This window comes from Branchiostoma belcheri, unplaced genomic scaffold (genome assembly GCF_001625305.1).
Source record: "Branchiostoma belcheri isolate BF01 breed outbred unplaced genomic scaffold, Haploidv18h27 scaffold67, whole genome shotgun sequence".
NCBI lineage: Eukaryota > Metazoa > Chordata > Leptocardii > Amphioxiformes > Branchiostomatidae > Branchiostoma > Branchiostoma belcheri.
In genome coordinates, this window is record NW_017804320.1 from 1,238,011 (window position 1) to 1,250,980 (window position 12,970).

General features: G+C 40.6%; 1 pseudogene across 1 annotated transcript in view; it reads right to left on the reverse strand.

The window, feature by feature from the left end:
* The window catches only part of LOC109483937, a 42,175-nt pseudogene that overhangs the window by 8,173 nt on the left and 21,032 nt on the right, over positions 1 to 12,970 (reverse strand). The window contains exons 24-40 of the transcript XR_002141047.1: positions 12,580 to 12,970; positions 11,749 to 11,951; positions 10,826 to 10,985; positions 9,802 to 9,889; positions 8,764 to 8,816; positions 8,504 to 8,576; positions 8,024 to 8,118; positions 7,313 to 7,385; positions 6,491 to 6,540; positions 4,786 to 4,858; positions 4,073 to 4,198; positions 3,264 to 3,316; positions 2,816 to 2,888; positions 2,331 to 2,419; positions 1,427 to 1,511; positions 1,004 to 1,053; positions 360 to 441 (exon numbers count right to left, since the gene is read on the reverse strand). The exon at positions 12,580 to 12,970 is cut by the window's right edge and continues 91 nt beyond it. The product of XR_002141047.1 is annotated as a kielin/chordin-like protein (transcript). The remainder of the gene's footprint in view (positions 1 to 359; positions 442 to 1,003; positions 1,054 to 1,426; positions 1,512 to 2,330; positions 2,420 to 2,815; positions 2,889 to 3,263; positions 3,317 to 4,072; positions 4,199 to 4,785; positions 4,859 to 6,490; positions 6,541 to 7,312; positions 7,386 to 8,023; positions 8,119 to 8,503; positions 8,577 to 8,763; positions 8,817 to 9,801; positions 9,890 to 10,825; positions 10,986 to 11,748; positions 11,952 to 12,579) is intronic.

Genomic DNA, 12,970 nt, shown 5'->3' on the forward strand with positions numbered 1-12,970 from the left:
AAAAAAAACAGACCAAGGCATCCTATGATAGCCCTATAAACGTTATGACGAGAGCCATGAAGTCAAAATATCAGGCTGGTTTGTAATTGAAACTATGAATATAAAACATTTAATAAAACCACTGCATTGATAGATGGAAAATCTGTTACAGCTCTGAAGAGAAGGGACTTCCTTCAACTGTTGTGGCCAAAATATGAGCATTTGGGAGTTAATTCTGAGGCTGAATTTTTTTCTTGCAAATCAGAAAAAAACAAAGCGAGCAAATCTGTGAACCAACAAATTAAATTGGTGTGGACCTAAGGTAAAAAGTACTACATGTAGCTATCATCATTGACAATTATTGTAAGAACATTTCTTACCACTCGCGGCAGCCATAGAAGAACTTCTGGCCAGACTTGAAGGTGAAGTCCTTGATCTTGCAGGAGGCCTCAGGGGTGAACTCTGGTCAAGGTCAGACAATAACAAAAAAGAATGTGAGAAAATGACTTTGACATTGAGATTTTCTGTGAACAGATTACTTGTATTGCAAAATTGCCCTGACAAAAAGAATTAGTTTTCAACCTGTAACTTCATAAAGCTGATATGCAAACATGTAGATCATAAAGCTGATTATGCAAACATTCTAATGACAATAACCGGATTTCTTTGCACAAGGGATTAAAGAGGCCATCTATATCAGGGCGTTACAACCATCCCTCAACCGAGACGGGGGGCGCCACAGACTTTCTGCAACCTATGATCCACTGCGCTCACAGAGTCACGTTATCTACGTGACGTCACGGAAGCGGTGGATTGTTCATTCCTTTACAAAGACTGGAGTTGTACAGTCGAAAATTTGGGTGAGTCCAATTTTTTGTGTTGGAAATTACAGTTTAAAGTTGCTGCATAATTATAATGACAAAATGGCAGGCAGGCAGTCTGGTGCAGTACAATGCACTGCTGCTAGGTGGGGCTATGGTTACAGTTTCTAAGGTATGAAGATGACTGCTGCTGTGTTGCTTACCTGGGGTGCAGGGCTTGGCAGGGCAGGCAGGGAAGCCTTCACGGCAGACACTGTAGGAAAAGGGGGGGAGATCAATCAAACGGACCTACGACTCAATGGGATCACAAAGTCAATTTGAAATTATAATGAAATTAACTTCATGATACTATGATGAAAGTTCATCTGTCTTTGTTTCTCTGATTTTATTGTATTTTGTACTTCAGGGCCCTATTGAAAATCAATTTGTCAAAATTGAACTAGGCCACCCAGGTGTCTGAAGATTAAATAATAATAATAAATAATCTGTGTCTGACTCAGTAGTTAATGTTTAAACTTTAAGGTAAAAATTTTGTAAGGTGAGAACATTTGTCTTTTGTGTTGGAACAAAAGTTGTTCATAATGTTTTAGGTTTCAAGTAACAAGTGCTACATTTTTTGTACTTACCATTCGTTGCAGCCATCGAAGAAGGTCTCGCCCTCATAGTAAGTCTGGCCCTTCACAACGCAGGTGGTGGGCACATAGGGGGTGGCTGCAGGGGACAACAGAGCATTATTAACAATTCTCACACTGAGAATTATGCAAGGCAAGCACTAGGCCATTACACCGAATGTATTCGGTATATACCGGTAGGTTCCATACACGGCTGAGTCATACCAAGGACATTGTCCTTGGTCATACCTTTAAAAAAATGGTACATACTTCTTTCTCTGCTTAGCACTCAGCATTTGGTAAAGAGTATGGGAGATTATTACACAGTCACCACTACCTGTGGGCTAGCCCCCTGCTGTAGTGATTGCTGTGTGTGGCCCAAGGGCTATTGAAACGAAGATGGGCACAGCCCTATGCGTCATATAATCGTTGTCTTCGTGTTGACAGCTTTTACTGTAATTGTCATCGAATTTCATGCCACATTTTGAGAGCTTTTACTGTAATTGTCAACGAATTTCATGTCACATTTTCTGTGAATCTGTGTACATGCCAGTTGATTTAAATAAAATTGAACTTAATTGAACTTAATATGACCCAGGAAGGAACTTTAACATTTAACCCTTGTCCTGCTGACATTTTTACACAACATTTTCAAGTGATTTCAAGTCTTAATCAGGTCACAGACCCATGACTTTTTTTGCCCTGCGGCAGCGTAGTTACTTGCGCATTCGTTGCGCTTTGCTGTGGTGAGATGCGTTGCACAAGAAACACCCCCAAATTGTACATATACCGGGCACTATATAGATGGTTAACTGTATGTGCAACCCACATATATGGGTCCCGCAGCTGAGACAAAATATGTAACACAATGCAGCTTGTTTCTTTGTTTCACTAGCTCCGTTATAGTATTCAAACATACTCATGGTGGGCTCCCAGGTGGTGGTCTGGGTGGTGGTGGTTTCACAGAACTCCTGCTCGGAGCACTTCCAGTGACCCTCACGGCAAGTACTGTGTTGGAAAAACAAAAAGGTGATAAATGTATTCAATATTCTATACACGTGCGCGCGCACACACACACACACACACACACACACACACACTGCTTGTTGTATATACACACACACACATGAACACGCACATACATTTGTACACATACACACATATGTACACACACACACATACACACACACACACACACACATGACATTGTATATATACACACACATGTACACATGCTCATATGACCACACACACACACACACACACACACACACAGTATTACACACACACACACACACACACACACACACACACACACACACACACATTGATTTAACAATAACACACAACAAATTCAAGAGTTTTAAGATTTAAAAAGATTTCAAAGAAGGTTTGAAAACCTACCACTCCTTGCACTGCTTGGTGAAGACCTCACCCTCCTTGTACTGAACTCCGGTGTCAGGGTGCCAGCAGAAACCTAAAAATAACAGAACATAACTATTTCTGCCCTACAAACAATTTAGGGTTTTAGTAGGATGTCTGATTGATGACTAAATTTTTATATTTCACTCCATACCATGGTATGGATGAAATATATTGTTTTCCCTCGTTACTGATACCTTCACAAGAATATCTAAAAGTAAAACACAGTACAACATATTGTATACTGATACCTTCACAAGAATATCTAAAAGTAAAACACAGTACAACATATTGTTAGCCGGCAGTTAGGATAATACCTGAATCAATAAACAGTATTTTCTAATTTTTGTACAAAGGAAGGTTTAGCTTATAAAAGGACAGAAAACATATTATAGCTACATCAGCAAATAAAAGTGCAGAAATGACTTACTAGGGAAACATCCCATCAGAGTGCACATAGCATCGCCATTCCTCAAGCATGTGCTGTGGAGGGAAAAACAAGCTTATCACATATTATATACAGAATCTGATGGTAACTTTTACATTTTACAAAAGGAGAAAGAACAGTAAACAGGACTGACTTACCAAAATCTAGGCAAAAATGAAAATTTCCCTTTGAAACATGTGATGCTTAGGCCACACCAATTTAATTTCTCGGTTAACAGATTTGCCCGCTTCATTTTTTTCTGATTTGCAAATAGAAATAAAAATTCAGAATCAACTGCAAAATGCTCATATTTTGCCCTGAACAGTTGAAAACAGTCCTTTTCTTACTACTTGTTACAGTCATTCCATCTTTCAATGCAGTGGTATCATTAAAAGTTCGAAATTCATTGTTTAAATTTTGAACCAGCCTGGTGTGTTGACTTCATGGCTCCTATCCTACCATTTTGGGCCATAATAGGATGCCTAGACCTGTTTTTATTTTTATCTTTTTTTCGCCCGCCCGCTCCATTATTTCTGTAGAAAAATCCGTTAACCAAGAAATTAAATTGGTGTGGCCTTAAGTTAAATTGTAAACTGTAAGGTAAATTGTACAAGATATACAACAAGTAACTTTCTTAGCATGACAAAAGTTTGCCACAACTAACGCATAAATGATTGTCAATTGTGTGATGCCAGCAACTCACATTTGACGTTTTTCATACTTAAGGTTTATATTATGGGCCATATTATTACTGATATGATCATCCTTTGTAATGTGTTCCTATGTAGTTTAGATATGGTATGCAAACTGACCAACGGTTGCACTGTTGGAAGAAACTCTGGCCAGGCTTGTAGAAGAAGCCATCGACCTCGCACATGGGAGTGGGTTCCTCACAGTTCTCACGCTGCCAGCATTCCATGCGGCCATACTTGCAAGTACTGAAAGAAAACAAATTATTACACACAGTCTACCAATAGTGAGGAAGCTGGTCTCAATCATGATGTTTCTGACTCAGGGAGAAGAGTTGCTGTTACAGTTCTATACCTCTAGCTCTGTGCCTAGAAGTGGCCAAAAATTGGCCTTGAGCAACACCATTAAAAAAAAAGGCAACAGGAGGGCATGCTTCTTTGTATTTTGTCAACAGAGTGGTATTTTGGTGGAACAACCTCCCAGAGTCTGTAGTTACATCACCCAGTCTGAACACATTCAAGGAAAGTCTCCACAACCACATGAAACAGAAGAATCTGATGTATGACTACAGGGCTCTAGACCACCCCAAAAGCCTGAGATGTCTGTGCAGTAAAAGGAAAGAGCGGCCTAAACTGGAACTGAAGCTCCTACCTGGCCAAAGGCATCTACTCTACTCTATTTTTATCACCCAAAAAAGATACTCATACAAGACAAGACTTTAAATTTGTGTTTAAACATTGTTGACTACGCTTAGTTTATAAATATAAAGAGACTGAAACAAAAATTTTGAAGACAAATAATTCTTCCAGCATTCGGCCTTTCTCTGCTTACTTACCATTCCTTGCATCCCTTGGTGACAGTTTGGCCTTCCTGGACTTCAGACCCAGTCATTGGGCAGTAGCAGACATCTGCAAATACATATACATTTCATTTCATTTATTCAATTCACGATGGTCAGATTTGGGTCCAAAAGTCCCACTCCGCTACTATGGAGATCGAATCCCCCGAACCCGCGAATCTTGTTCGATATGACGTCATTCGAATAGAGCGGGCGTTCGATCTGGGGTTACCCGCGGTCATTTACAGTAAAGCCGCTACAACCGGCTACTTCAAGCCCTTTTTTACTTGGGAACCACGGAACAGGAAAAATCCACCTTTCCACAAATATGAACCGTTTTCAAAACATTACATCTATGTCGTGATTTTATTGTGGATATGTAACATGTAACGAAGCTACTGCCGTCATAGTGGGTGACCTTGAAGGTCAGAATTCTTGTTGACGCTGTTATAAAATCCAGGTCGCCATATCCAAGTGGCACAGCATGCGTGCAAACATGGTATTTTAACCATTCCCAAAAATCGCTCAAATTACCTCATTGAGGGCTTATTTGGAAGAGGAACGATTTCCGCAGATTTCTGTCTTAGGGATTTTTTAAATATGGCCGCGATTATGAATTATCGGTATTTAAAGTTAAAACACTGCGTTTTTAGCTCTTCTTTTGACTGTAAGTCGAGTTTTAGTTAAAAAATAAAAAAATCCTAAGACAGAAAGTTTAAATTTACTGTACTATTTCTAAAAATCCAAAAATCTAACCTTATTTTTAATTTTCGGGGCCTCTTAAAATCAGTTGTTTGGTTCTCGTGAACCCTTTTTGAAATCCAAAATTGATCTCATTTGGAAGCAAATGTACACAAAGTGGAGCAAAGGCAGTGCAAGAATAACATCTGAGGTAAACAAAATCACTTATTACATTTTATTTTGACGAGTATTTACTCTCCAATTACTTTTGTTTATTTTCAAATTTTACCCGTTGCCCCCGGGCCGGCCTGGGACTCCCGCGCGGCCACGTTCGAACACGTTCTGTAACCCGATACCTCCCTAGTAATGCGACTTTTAGCCTAGCAACCGACCGCCGTGATTTTACCAGTATATCACACAAGTATGTGGCTGTTTTTCAGGTGTCCCTCGGTACATATCTTTTTAAACAAATACATATTACATCAAACAGATAACGTCGTTAAGTCCAAACAGCACATGTACATTGAAAACCAACATGTGTGTGTGTTTGCATGCAAGAATGTAACATCTGTGTCCATGATATCACCAGGGTCCATAATATCGCCACCTGCCACCTTGAAAAAAAGTGTGCTTAAAGATATTTTTACTGCTACATACCCTAGGTATGTATATTTGATGTGTGAAGGAGTGCATACCAAAAGTATGTTGCAGTAAAAATATCTTTAAGCACACTATTTCTCAAGGTGGCGATATTATGGACCCTGGTGATATAATGGACACAGCTGGTGATATAATGGACACAGATGTTATACGTTACCAGTTAACTCATTATTCATGTTAGCAGAAGAAAAGTTAAAACTGAATATTTATTTCCAATTCCATATTTAATGTTAATATGACAAATGTTTTAAACGGCCTTTTATGTGCATATTTTTTATAAGAAGTACATTATATTGAAAGATGAAAGAAAGATACAACAACAGTATATCATACAATGTAGAATCGATGCTTTTGGACTTACCCTTAGGGCACCCAATCTCAGTACAGGATGGTCCGTAAGGAGTGCAGGTACTGGAATATGCACAAGAAACTTCTGTTAAGTCATGGAAGCTGAATGCACAGTACATCATTGGATGTTTTCATGCTTGTTTGTTTTATTCATTAAAATAGTTCACCACAAAACAATGCTCATGGGAGCAACTTAAATGTTTTGTCTTACTGTACAGCCAGTGAGGACGGATGTTTGTTGACCTTAGACTTAAAAAGTTTAAGGTTGAACCCATGTGGGAAACAATCACGTGATAGCTTGTTCCATAGTGGAGGAGAGAAGCTTTCAGAATGGAACTTCCTCCTAAGAGGTGGTGTATGCCCTCTGTTGTTGTTACTGAGTAGCAATGTTTGTTTGTTTTATTCATTAAATGTAACATGTTCGTTTGCGTGCCTGTATATGTATTGTCATGTAAATGTGTATTTGTATCTACTATGTACAAAATTTGTAAAAATCAGTGTAATTCAGCTTGGTCGACTTTGTAAACTGGCTGCAAGGCTGATTTTATTAATAAAACTTGAACTTGAAAACTTGAACTTGAATTAATCACATCATTGGTGAAGTCTTTTAGCTAATATTAATACAGTAGATGTGTTGACATATTAATGAAAAGGCTTTAGTCATAGCTTTTTTATGATGTGAATCACTAAATAAGCAAGTATTAGGAGCAAGAGAAAAAAAATTCAACATGGAGCTTTCCTTGGTGCTGAAATACCAGTGATGGTGACAGCTTTCCAATAGTCTAAAACTACAGCTAGCATAAGAGTGCTAAAACAGAGGACAGCTCATACTTACCACCTGTTACACTCATCATAGTACTCCTCTCCAATCTGGAAAGTGACACCGTAGACTTCGCATGTAGGGTACACTGTGGAGAAAAATAGAGTTATACGATCACATTCATGTGCAAGTCGAAAATATTAACCAAAAAAATTTGCTATTTCTAACATTAAATAAGCAGGAAATTATTGATATTTCCTAACATAAACATTCATCCAACTGCAACTTTCCACGTATCAAGATTCATGAGTGTTCAATGCGAAATTTATGTAGTAGCGTTTTACGATAATGTAATCAGTATGTAATTATAAAAACAGACAACATCATTCTTATCAACAACACTAGAACTGATGGTTGCAGAATTACAGTCTTGTTTATTTGTTTTGTCTATTTCAGTTTGCACATAAAAATAAAAACAGTATGTACAAACAAATGTGTGGGAGAACCCAAGAAACCTAAGGGTTTATCAAGTGGGTTCTCCTAAAATCCAATTGTTTTTTATGACCTCTTTTTACACTCGTGTATAATAAATAAGTGACAATAAAACAAACAGATTAAATCAAAATAGATACAAAATAATATAAAGTTAACACAACAAACTAACTAACTAACTAATTGACTAAACAATAAAGTAAGACTATCAAAAACATGTCAAATTGAACAAGAAGTCTTGCATTATCAATGTAAAAGACTATCTGGAAGTGGTATCAGGAAAGCAGTACTGACTGGGGGTGGTGGTTTCAGCGGTGGTGGGCTCAACAGTGGTGGTCATCTGGCAGTCCTCCTGGGGGATACAGGCCCACTTGCTGTCCTGGCACATGCTGGGTTAGAGGGAGAGAACCAATCATGCATTTTCACTCCACATTTGAATACAAGCCACATACATTCTACATCATGTATCTTAATCTTATTGTTAGAGTTATGTGTCCAGAAGTGCTTAAGGCTGAAAATATGACTAAGACTGTTAAGTCTCAAGTTTAGTTTTCCGACAATTTCTTGTAAACTCAGAGTTTATGAATCAGCATTAATGAACACAATATATATCACCATGAACTGCAAGTATTGAGTATTTTGCTATATCAATAGCCACTAAAAATTAACAAGTTGAACATTTTCTAAAACAGGGAAATGGTACTATTGTAATAAGAATTCAAAGCTTTTCCTTTAGGAAAAGACAAGACTTTAAGTTAGTGTTTCTCGACTTACCACTCCTGGCACTGGTGAGTGCAGACCTCTCCTGGCTGGTACTCAATGCCGGTGGTGGGGTGGTAGCAAACCTCTGCGGAAAAAAAAAACATGACAGTTAGTTATAGTTGTCCAAAGATAGCTCATGAGGGGAAGTAAAGTAGAAAACCACTACAAATTATTAAGAAAACATGATCCAGTCCAGCAATGCACGTATATACGGGGTATCTTAAACGAGGAAATGCACAGCGTGAGGTTCCTCACGACACTCTGTAACTTACTGGGGGTCACACAGGGCAGGATGGTGCACATGGTCACACCGCTGTCACAGGTACTAGCAAACAGAAAAATATGATTTAATTACAAAACTGCCATGCAGTCAACTGACATAACTGACAGCAGAGAATAAAATTTACAGTAACTGTTAGTAATTCCATTGGTAATGCATGCAGGTGAAGGTGAAGAACAAAATAGTAGTAAGTAAAATCAAGGTAATCCATGTCTCCAGTAATAATTTAGAAACTTTATTTGCAAAATCATGCCCGAAGGTTAATTGCTTTTACAATCAAGTATAATTATACTAATTGCAATACAGTAACAGGAGACAGGTAACAACTGTCTGGAAAAAACTTCCACTTCTACTACGCTAGCTATTATGGGGTTCGACTTCTTCTTTGAAGGCAGTGGATAATGAATAGTCCTACATTCTGCATAATTGGTGGGTTTTGTGATCTTAGTAGAAATGCAGTTTTTGATCTTCTAAATGACGAAAGGATGGAAAAATTGTTGTAACTGTCTGAAGTAATCTGTTTCTTTCGGTCTCATAGTGAAGACACTAGCTTGTAATACAACTTCCAACTTATGACTTTTGTCTGCACACAGGGGTCGAAATAGATTTTGGGGCCAACTTGCACTGGTGCAGATGAAAAGAAAAAATACTTGCACCAGAAGAAAAATAGTTGCACCTTCCAATAATAATAGGTACACAACCAAAAGTACATGTAGTAACTTTAATAGCATCCAATATTTGCTTACACTACTACTAAAGTGACGTAGATAGTACCTTCTATTAATTACAAAAAATGAAGAAAAACTTCATGAATTCTAGTTTTGTTGAAGTTTTTTCCCTTTCGAGTTCTTTATTGGGTATTTCTACAGATTGCAACAGTGGATAAAGCAAACTTGCACCGCTGTGCATCCCGGCAAAAAATTAGTTGCACCACACCAAATTTACTTGCACCAAGTTGCACACAGAGGGGTATTTCGACCCCTGGGCACATGTATCATTTGTGTTACAAAGTAAGAACTAATGTACTCACCACTTGTTGCACTCCTGGTAGAAGGTCTCGCCCTGCTTGTAGACAAAGCCATCGACAATGCAGGAATCCTCAGGGACAAACTCACGGGCTGAAAGAAGATGATTGTGAGGAATGAACAGTTTGAAGAACTATTCCAAACCTTTAGCACATCAATTTGACTTAATACCTACTGTAACAGTACCCTATCATTGACAAGACATAGTCCATCGCATACATAGACATAGACAATCCTGCTTGTCCATCAAAATGGTTAATACAGTAGTCAAATTTTTGTTTTACCACATTTTTGTTTTGCATTGGTCATCCCATGAACAAGATGGATATATAGCGATATGCCTATTGGGTCTATTTTCAATGAGTGATCTGTCACCAAAAGCTCTTGAAAAAACAGTGGTCTGAGAATTTGGCTTGGAACCAAGTGGTCCTGGGTTCAATCCCTGACATGCAGATGCTGGGAAAGGCACTTCACACAACTTCCTTCCCTGCTCGGTGGAGTGACATCTGCTGAGCTAATTGGCTAATCGCTGATACTTGTGTCCAAACACTGATGAGGACACATGCAGAGACTTGGTGTTGCCAATGTGCCAAGAACAGTACATGTGCCACTAAGAACCATACAATTTTTTGGCGATGTCTCAGGGAGGAGCCTAATGGTACAGTATTGTGTGCAGTTTGCAAGAATTCTAGGAATGGTACGGGCATTTTGTCTACAGGAATGGAATGTTCACAGGCATGTCTCTGACCCACATCTATGCCTACATTCCTGGAAACCCTTGGGAAGACCTCTCTGCCCCGGATGGCCCTACTTTCTGTGACCCCGGGGCTTGTTCACTATACACTCAGGGGAGGAGTGCACTGTATCTGTCTAGACTTAACAGGTACCAAGTCTTCCTCAAAATCATGAAATGATGGCAGTGCCATGCAAACAATAACCCTAAAAGCAACCACCGTCGCCATGGCAATGTATGTTTTTATTGTCAGTCTTGTTATACATGTAACATAAAATACTATACTGTACACATACTGATGTAAGGTGTGCAGTCAGGGGTGGTTCCCTTGGTGACAGTGCCACGGATCTCATCACCCTGGGGGGTGACACAGTAGCAGATCCTCAGGTCGATGTTACACTGGATGGGGTAGAAGGTTCCGTCGGGCTTGCAGCGAGGACGCACAGTCCTGAACACCTGGGGAATAGAAATAGAAACACACATTGATTAAGTGTAAAAACTTTATAGTTACGGAGATTAAAGCCTCGGTCACAACCCGCCGTAGTACTACGTGCTTTTGCGTGCTGTCTACGTGCAAAAACGTGGGCAAACGTAGGAGATCCGTGCGTGGTACCACCTCCATACGGAATCCTACGGATTTGGGAGCACAAAGACACGCCGTAGAACTTAAGTGCATGTAAAACTTTTTCTATGTGCGGTTTGCAGATTCACCACCCGTGCGTGCGAGTACGGGCATGGCGCGTGCCCCGTACATTGTACATACCGTACGTAAGACGCACGTGTGAGTACGGCCTCCTTACGGTAAAGTTACAATCGCACAGAGATCATACATTGTAAGCACGTACAACTCACGTACCACTTGAGCAACAAACGATGCACGCAACCACTCATGGCCAGACGTTCCATGCAGACCACCAGGGCTCAAAATTAACTTTTTGACCTAGGAGCACTGTGCTCCTAACCCTAAAAAGTTAGGAGCACAGGCTAAAATCTAGGCGCACCACCAAGAAATTAATTGTCCTAACGACGTGATTTGCAAGACTTAGAAAATCTCTAAGAGTTCAACAAGAATCTGTGCTGCAGTCTTCAACTTGGTCCTATTAGGACTGTCAGGGAAGACCGAGGCTGGTAAGGAGTTCCACAGCCTGCTAGTCCTAAATGGTACATATGAAGACGTGAATATTTGACTATGTGCAAATAAACAAACAAACAAACAAACCTGAGGCAGAGTCTCGAACATCTCCAGCTGGTCCCAGCAGGTCAGGTAGGACTGGGTGGTGGTGTACTCGGTGGTCTGGGTGTACTCAGTGGTGGTGTAAGGGGTGTACTCAGTGGTGGTGACGGGGGTGTACTCGGTGGTGGTCTCAGGGGTGTACCCAGTGGTGGTCTGGGTGTACTCGGTGGTGGTGTAAGGGGTGTACTCTGGAAAAAAGTAATAAATTGTCTTGCTATCAACTGAAGTGTATACATTCATGTTATGAGATAACTTGAAACTTATGTTTACTTATTTATTCATTTTATTTAGGGAAAACAGAACACGTTTCATTTGGGTCATTGGAACGGAACGCATGCTCCATCTGAGGTCACCTGTGGTCATTGGAACAGAACACAATGTTCCATTTCAAAAGCCAGTTACTAGTCTATCAGATATTAATGACATGGGAGAAATGGAGCCTTTTGATTGATCAACGCCTTTTGACTTGTATCAAATGATTCAATATGGTTAACTGTGCAGAGTGTGTATAAATTATACACATGCGGGATACACCGTGTTGTATTTTATTTATGTCATACCCACCCAAGAAAACGCGCCTTTCAATGCAAGATGACCCAAAAATTGGTGCCACTAAACCCTAAAATGCAACAACATCAATTCCAACGTCTGGATTCTGTATTCAAATTTTTGGAAGGGGCACACGCGGTTAGGGCAAAACGCGTTCGAATCGTTCTATGGAAGCCTCGGAGCCCGGGCCGTACCGTAAAGTACGGCCCGGTCCGGAACCCTTTATCGAACATAATTGCGGCCCAGGTATGACATAAAGTGTAGTACCAGTGGTTGTGGCGTAGACGAAAGAGCAGTCGGGGATGTCGAATCCGAAGGCGCGGGTGCCGGGGATCTCGTAGCCCTGGGGGGTGGAGCAGAAGCAGTACCCGTAGGAGTCGTGGCACTGCAGGGCGGCGTAGGTCCCGTCAGACTCGCACATGGGGAGGAAGTGCCCGGGGCTGGGGATGTACTGCCTCTGCTGGACTATGCAGGGGGTGGGGGAGCAGGCCTCGCACTCGCACGGGGGGTGGGTGTGGTGCACTCCTCGCCCTGGCACAGGGAGGGGTCAGGACACTCCTCGCACACACAGGGGGTGGGGTGGGAAGGGGTGGTGCACTCCTCACCCTCACAGGGGGGTAGGGGTGGTGCATTCCTCACCCTCGCAGGGGGTAGGGGT